The following is an 8,753-nucleotide window of genomic DNA, read 5'->3' as shown; positions in this document are numbered from 1 at the left end:
AACCTGCTGCGTAGGGTAAAGCGAAAGCATAAGCATTGGCAACATACCATAAGCATAAATTGTAAAAGGTAAGTTTACCTCCAAGCGATGTGGAAATTTATGCTCAAAGAAAATTGTGCAACTCATCAATGTCAACAAAATTAGGATTGAAGAAAAAGATAAAGTGCAAAAATAATGGTCAAGAAAATGAAAAAGTGTAAAGAAATAAAATGGAACAGTTAAATCAAAAATTAAACTAAGAAACATTCACAGAGTGTTTATGTCCATATCAGAAGATAAAATAAAATAAAGTAAACTAAAGGAAAGAAGTGCAGAGATAATAATAAAAACTAAGTACCAAAGTATTACAACCATTACCAAAGTTTGAAAGCTAAAATAAACAGATTACAAAATAAACTTAAAAACAAAAATTAAAACTGCTGCACATCGATCAAGTTACGCTATCAAGCCTTTGTTCTTTGCATCGTGGTCCGCTTCAGTTCTGCAGTTGGTTCATTGTAATCCAAGCTTGAAGCCTTCAAGTTTTCTGTTAAGTATTTAATTTCTTGAAACATGGCTTGGCCCCAATGATATAAATTGTTGTAGGATTGGGCCAGTGTGTTGTAAAGCTCCAGCATTTGAAGTTGATGTTGCTTCTGTTTCTTTTTAAGAGATAAAAATCTCTTTTTAAGTTTCTTTTCTAGCTTCTTCTTTTGGTTAACCTGCGCTTGACCCATGGCTTCAATTTTGATTTCTAAGTTTTTCAAGGAAGCAAGAATTTACGTGGTATCGTGAGGGAGCAGATGGTTGACGATGAAATTTGTTATCCCGATTCCAAGGATTTTAAGATGGATAACATGTCCACGAGAAGTGTGGAGTAGAGGTTGGTTGTGGTTCTGCAGCTTGCAAAAGTGGTGGGGTTTTCGATGTCGGGTGTCGTGGTGTCAGAACAGAGCATATGTGTGGCCTATTTTCTCACAAACATCCATATGCAACAACATGGTCTTTCTATGTATGATTCCCTAAACCGGCAGCAATTTATATAGACTAGCATCAAAGCTAAATGATTTTGCTATGGCGCTTATATACCCCCCAAAAACAATACTACCTTTAGTATGCTTGGTGACAATTTGGTGCCAATGAGTAGCTATGAAATGGGCTGTACTTACTTGTTTTCTCTCCTTCATGCACCACAATAGAAACAAATCCCCAGCACCCATGATACTGTTACTGTGTCCCCTTCCTAAAACAGTGTAAGTAATGAACCTATGGAGGTATTTCAATACATGGTCAACTATCCTAGAGGCTTTTGCAGTCCTCTGTCTATAATAACCTCCAAATGGTGCAATATCTTTCCAGAATTGAACAGGGTCATAAACGCTTGTCGCCACTCAATGTTTTTATACCCCGAATCCTGAAAACCAAAAATGGCATTCAAAGCACCTATGTCTAACTCCCTATCAATTCCAGCACATCGAAAATATATCATATCTTTATGTTCAGGCACTGTTGGTTTGAAACTCAACTTTAGGGAACTCAAAAATTCGAGGGTTAGATCCTTGTACACTGGTTCCCTTATTTTAGCAAAATCAGTCCAGCTAACAACATCCAAATAGGCAAAGACAGAATCATAAATGCCTAATTCTTTCAAAATTTGCTCATCCATATACTTGTTCGCCAAAATAGTTTTAGAAAGTAATTTCTCATAGGCCCTTTTCATATCCATATCCCTAAAAGCCCAAGGTAATGGAGAAATTACCTCCTCTATAGTATCTGCAGATGACGCAGGTGCTGGAGAATGCAAGGGAGACTGGTTATCGTGTTTGGACATTGGTGTGCTGGGTTTGCGAGGAGGACCTGGTCCTTTTGCTAACTGGTTCAGAGGACTGAGGTGGAGAGTTTAAGTCGAAAGGGACAGAGGGTACTCGTTTCCTTTTTCCGACAAGGGTTTCTTTGAGTCTACCTGCGGCCCTTTTTGTTTTTCCTTTTGTTTTTGTTTGGGTAGGAACAGGGTCAGGCGTTGGTTCTGGGGAATGGGTGTCGGTAATTGGTGTTTCATTTGGCGGCTCAGATTGCGGCGAGAGGGGAGTCGGCGGAATGAGAGGTGGTATTTGGCTTGGAGGCGGGGGCGGTGACTGAGGTGGTGGTGATTGTGGTAATGGCGGCGTTTGTGGTGGTGGGGACTGAGGTAATGGCGGACTGGGGCTGGGGTTAGGGTTTATGGGTAATGAGGATGGAGTACCCATTTTAGATTTGACAGAATGTCGAAGTACTCTGAGTTTGGGTTTGTGAGAGGACCACATTTTGGTTCTTACCATTTTAATGAAAAGGATGAAACCTTTCGGCTTCCTGTAAAAATTTTGCCGGAAAAAATGGCGTGAGGAAGGAAGTCGACGAGGTTTATCGGGAGTGTTGGCGAGGTTTTTGGAAAATTGGCGGAAATGCTGGGCCTTTTAAAATGTGGGGTAGACATGTGGTATTTTGGGCCATGCTTAGGGTTAGGCATAAGGTTCAGCAGAAGTTGCTTAAGACTTTGCTTGACAAGCAATGTCATCAGCAAGTTTCGGCAGGTTTTGGGCAAAATTGTGGTTTTGCTTATCAAAATTAGTCCAAAAGTTATGGAATGCTATTGTAACCCTCAGCAATTACCAAATACACACAAACACCATAAAATTTAGGGATTTCAGTTCATCTCGCTCATAAACTTAGTAAGCATAGCACATGTTCATTTAACTTTTGCAATCACTGTTCATTTTAGGCACCAATTGTGACTATCCTTTTTGAACATTTAAATGAAATGGTCTCCTTTCTAAACTTACACCAAAAGCATATTTTCAGCAGCATTTCAGACAAGTTCCAATCAACCAAGAATTGCAGAAAAAATGTAGAAATTGACCTTTTTAGCAGCATGAACAGTAGCAAAAATCTGCAGATTGCAGAAATTAGCAGCAATTCCAACAAAAGCATGTAAATTCCTATCAGACTACAAAATTATATATACACTAAAAGGTGAAACTTAACAAACATTATTTTTGCACTTCAATAAAGTCCTCATCAGTCCTAAATATCAAAATTGATCCTCATTCAAGTTGCATTTCACAGAATTTACACAAAACACAAAATCAAACATATGCTATCAAGTAGACTGCAATTTGAGCAATTTAGCACAAGTTTAAAGGTGTTCTCGTTTCACGTGCATCGCATAAAGTGCAGAATGTTGCTTATACTTGCTTCCCTTTAATTCTTTGTTTTTGCAACAAGTGTAAACTTGCCCAATCTTCATGAATGACCTACAAAAGATAAGCAAATGTCACTTTTGAGATTAATGAGGGTGAAAACTAAAATGAAAATGAAATGGAAAATTAATGAACTATAAAAGGATACGCTTGGGTTGCCTCCCAAGAAGCGCTTGTTTAAGGTCTTAAGCTTGACCTTCCACTCCAATTCTCCTAAGTATCCCTGACTGGAGAACCAAGCCATGAAACCTCTACAAATTTTTGCGTGGGTTCTCCAACAATATAATGTTTTAATCTCTGCCCATTAACTTTGAAAGTCCCTGAGGTCTCATTGCTTATCTCAACAGCTCCATAGGGGTATACTTTTATAACAGTGTAGGGCCCTGACCATCTTGACTTCAATTTTCCCGGAAATAACCTTAACCTAGAGTTGTATAGAAGAACAACATCACCTTCTTGAAATTCTTTCCTCCTAATATGCTTATCATGCCATCTCTTAGTTCTTTCCTTGTAAAGCTTGGCATTTTCATCAGCATCCAATCTAAGCTCCTCAAGTTCATTTAGTTGCAGCATTCTTTTTTCTCCTGCAGTTTTTAAGTCAAAGTTCAGTGTCCTTATGGCCCAATATGCTCTATGCTCCAACTCCAAAGGTAAATGACAAGCCTTCCCATAAACCAATCTAAATGGGGTAGTTCCGATAGGGGTTTTAAAGGCTGTTCTATAGGCCCAAAGAGCATCATCTAACTTTAGTGACCAATCTTTCCTCGAACAATTCACTGTTTTCTCAAGAATTCTTTTCAGCTCTCTATTGGAAATCTCCACTTGACCACTAGTTTGTGGATGGTAGGGTGTTGCAACCTTATGCTTCACACCATATTTTTGCAATAATCTTTCAAATTGATGGTTGCAAAAATGAGAACCTCCATCACTTATAATGGCACGTGGAGTTCCAAATCTTGTAAAAATGAACTTTTTAAGGAATTTAATCATCACTCTTACATCATTAGTTGGAGATGGTATAGCTTCAACCCATTTGCTCACATAATCTACTCCAACTAAAATGTATTTGTGTCCCAAGGATGATGGAAAGGGTCCCATGAAATCAATGCCCCATACATCAAATAATTCCACTTCCAATATATTTTGGAGGGGCATTTCATCTCTCTTTGAGATATTACCCATCCTTTGACACCTATCACATGCATTTACAAACTTCCTCACATCCTTAAACATGTGTGGCCAAAAGAACCCTGCTTGAAGAACTTTTTCTGCAGTTTTTGTCACACTCATATGACCCCCATAAAGTGAAGAATGGCAATCTTTGATAACATTCTCTATCTCCTCATCAGCTAAACATCTTCTAATCAGCCCATCTCCACATTTCTTGAACAAAAATGGTTCTTCCCAATCATAATCCTTCACATCAAAGAGAAATTTCTTCTTTTGCTGCCATGTTAAATCAGGTGGAAGGATTCCACACACTAAATAGTTCACAAAATCTGCATACCAAGGGGTTTTTGCATTCATGATTGCTAACAATTGCTCATCAGGAAAATAATCATCTATTGGGGGCTCTTTTCCCAGATTGTCTCCTTGTTCTTGCCTCAATCTAGACAGATGATCCGCTACCACATTTTCTACTCCTTTCTTATCTTTAATTTCCAAGTCAAACTCTTGAAGGAGTAACACCCACCTTATCAATCTAGGTTTAGCCTCTTTTTTCTGAAGGAGATACTTGATAGCTGCATGATCTGTGTACACTATTACCTTAGACCCCACAAGATAGGACCTGAATTTGTCTACTGCAAATACTACTGCCAAAAACTCTTTCTCTGTAGTAGAGTAATTTATTTGAGCATCATCTAAGGTCCTACTTGCATAGTATATTGCATACACCTTCTTATCTTTCCTTTGTCCCAAAACAGCCCCAATGGCATAATCACTAGCATCGCACATTAACTCAAAAGGTAATGACCAATCGGGTGGCTGCATAATAGGAGCAGATATCAAAGCTTCCTTTATCCTGCAAAAAGCATTCATACAATTAGTATCAAAATTAAATTCCACATCTTTACTCAATAAATTGGTAAGAGGTTTAGAAATCTTAGAGAAATCCTTGATGAATCTCCTATAAAATCCAAAGATGCCCCAAGAAACTCCTCACTCCCTTCACAGATGTTGGGGGTGGCATTTTCTCAATAACTTCTACCTTTGATTTATCCACTTCAATACCCCTGTTTGACACAAGATGTCCCAAAACAATTCATTCTTGTACCATAAAATGGCACTTTTCCCAATTCAAAACTAAATTGAACTCTTCACATCTCTGCAAAACCTTAGACAAGTTAGATAAGCATTCATCAAAAGATTTACCATACACAGAAAAATCATCCATGAACACTTCCATAATATCCTCAATCATGTCGAAAATATGGACATCATACATCGTTGAAATGTAGCGGGGCATTACATAGTCCAAATGGCATCCTTCGATATGCAAAGGTACCATAAGGACATGTGAAGGTAGTTTTATCCTGATCATGCGGGTGAATAGGGATCTGAAAGAACCTGAATAGCCAATCAAATAGCAAAAATAAGAATGATGAGCTAGTCTCTCAAGCATTTGATCTATAAATGGTAATGGAAAATGGTCCTTTCTAGTTGCCTTATTCAATTTCCTATAATCTATACACATTCTCCATCGATTCTGATTCTTGTAGGTATTAGTTCATCATTTTCATTTTTAACTCCGTGATGCCCCCTTTCTTAGGTACAACATGAATCGGACTTACCCAATTCTTATCGAAGCAGGGTAAATAATACCTGCATCAAGCAATTTCAAGATCTCCTTTTTCACAACCTCTTTCATGTTTGGATTCAATCTCCTTTGTGATTCTCGAGAGGCTTTATGGTCATTTTCCAACAAAATTCTATGCATGCACACAGAAGGATGTATTCCTTTAATATCATCAATGGTATAACCAATTATCCTTCTATGCTTCCTAAGAACTCTCAATAATTTTTCAACCTCACAATCAGTCAATTTAGCACTAACAATCACAGATATGTAGAATTTTGCCCTAGAAAAGCATACTGAGATTTGTTGGAAGAGGTTTCAACTCTACCTTAGGTGCTTCACCTTTTCAAACTTTGATGATGAAGTCGTTTCTTGCTTCAAGTTCCCAATCTTTTCAATATCAGCCATAGGCAATGGTGGATTTCCTTCCAAAATTGTAGCATATTCTGCAGCTTCCTCAATCTCATCCCCTTTTTTGATGTTATGAACCAAACAAGCTTCCAAGGGGTCTTTAGGATGTTGCTTTTTAAGCACTTCTCTAACCTCTTCATCTATCACATCAACTCTCAAGCATGAGTTTGAATCATCTTTCTTTTTCATTGCTTGAAACAAATTAAATTCAACTTTCTCTTCCCCAACTTCTAATGTAAGCCTCCCATGTTTTACATCAATCACAGCTCCAGCAGTAGCAAGGAAAGGTCTACCAAGAATAATAGGAATGTGTACATCCTCCTCCATCTCCAATACCACAAAATCCACTGGTATGAAAAATTTCCCAACTTTCAGAGGAACATTCTCAACTATCCCAATTGGAAATTTAATAGACCTATCTGCTAACTGCAGTGATATGGTAGTAGGCTTCATTTCTCCAATCTTCATTTTCTCATAGATAGACAATGGCATCAGACTAACACTGGCTCCAAGATCGCATAAAGCCTTATCTATACTGATATCCCCAATGTGACATGGTATGGAGAAACTACCAGGATCTTTCAGTTTGGGTGGAAGCTTATTTTGCAAAATGGCACTGCTTTCTTCCGTGAGAGCTACAGTCTCAAATTCCTCCAATTTCTTCTTGTTAGATAAAATCTCCTTCAAAAATTTGGCATATGAAGGCATTTGTGCTAAGGCATCAGTGAAAGGAATAGTCACATGCAAAGACTTCAATACCTCCAAAACTTCCCAAATTGTTTATCCAATTTTGCTTTCTGAAACCTTTGTGGGAATGGTAAAGGTGGCATGTAGGCTTTAGGTGCAACATATTTGGGCTCCTCTTCTTTGCTCTCCCTCTCCTTACTTCCTTTTTCTTCCACTGAATTTTCTTTCTCAGCTTCAATTCTAACTTCAACTTCAGTTTGTTCATCTCCTTCTCTGCTTTTCTTTTCTTCAACTTTCTCTTCAATATTTTTATCCTCATTCTCCAATATTTTTCCACTTCTCAATGTAATAGCCTTGCAATGCTCCCTTGAATTTTCTGGTTGGCTAGGAAGCTTCCCAAATGCTTTGTTACTTGAAGAGCTAGCTTGTTGAGCTATTTGATTCTCTAATATCTTGTTGTGTGTTGCCATTTGATCCACTTTAGATGCTAATTGAGAAATCATTTCTTGTTGACTTTGATGGCTCACAAGTAGAGTTTCAATCATAGACTCCAATCTAATTTGTCTTGTCTAGTTGTGCTTGTTGTGGTAGAGGTGGAGCAGTGCATTTTGAGGTTTAGAAATTCGGAGGAGGCCCTCTATTCACTGAAAATTTGATGTTGTTGATATCCGTAAGGTTCTTGAAAATTCGATTTTGCCCTTGTCTACCTCCCAAGAGAAATTTGGGTGGTTTCTCCATCTTTGGATCATAAGTTGCAGAAAATGGGTTACCACCGATCTTTGATTGTAGTTCCCACATAATCCACTTGCTCACTTGAAAAATCTTGATTAAGTGCGAGAAAAATCTCTTTGCACAATTGACATTTGCATCTCCAATTTCAAGTCTATTACGGAACCTCCTTTGAAGAATCTACTTTCATACTTAACTTGTCCATCTTCTTTGTCAAAGCATCAAACTTAGCATTAATCATATTCATGGCATCAAGCTCGAACATACCGGTGGTTTCTTGATCTCATTCCTCTCACAACTCCATTGGTAGTTGTTATAAGCAATTTTATCAAGAGCAGAAAAAGCTTCATCTTCAGATTTCTCCATAAGGTCACCTCCAGAAGATGCATCAATTGTACTCCTAATAGCTGGTGAAACTCCATTATAAAAGTGTTGAACAAGCATCCACTTAGGAATCCCATGATGTGGACATCTCCTTTGCAAATCCTTGTACCTCTCCCATGCTTCATACAAGCTCTCATCATCTCTAGGTTTAAAGGAAGTCAGCTCATTTCTTAGCTTAGCTGTCTTGCTTGGTGGAAAATATTGAGCCAAAAATGCTTGAGAAAGTTCATCCCATGTTGTGATAGAACCCGGTGGCAAAGAATGTAACCACTCTCTAGCTCGGTCCTTCAGAGAAAAAGGAAATAATCTGAGTCGAATTGCATCATCAGAAACTCCATTTATCTTCAACATATCACTGATCTCAAGAAAGTGTGCCAGATGCACATGTGGACTTTCACTTGGATTTCCTCCAAATTGTGCTTGTTGTACCATTTGACAGAGTGCAGGTTTCAGTTCAAAATTATTAGCTTCTACCCTTGGTCTTGTGATACTTGGCATGAAATCTCCAATGTTAGGATAGGCATGATCCT

The 8,753-nt window shown here is 38.2% G+C and overlaps 1 non-coding gene across 1 annotated transcript; it reads left to right on the top strand.

Annotated features, from left to right (window-relative positions):
- The first annotated feature begins 8,293 nt into the window (after positions 1–8,293).
- LOC131179016 (small nucleolar RNA R71) lies at positions 8,294–8,400 on the top strand. Its single transcript, XR_009148023.1, has one exon. It is a non-coding gene; the product is annotated as a small nucleolar RNA R71 (small nucleolar RNA).
- Positions 8,401–8,753: the final 353 nt, after the last annotated feature.

This window comes from Hevea brasiliensis, chromosome 3 (genome assembly GCF_030052815.1).
Source record: "Hevea brasiliensis isolate MT/VB/25A 57/8 chromosome 3, ASM3005281v1, whole genome shotgun sequence".
NCBI classification, from domain to species: Eukaryota; Viridiplantae; Streptophyta; class Magnoliopsida; order Malpighiales; family Euphorbiaceae; genus Hevea; species Hevea brasiliensis.
Note: the sequence above shows the minus strand (reverse complement) of the source record. Positions and strands in the feature narration are given on the sequence as shown.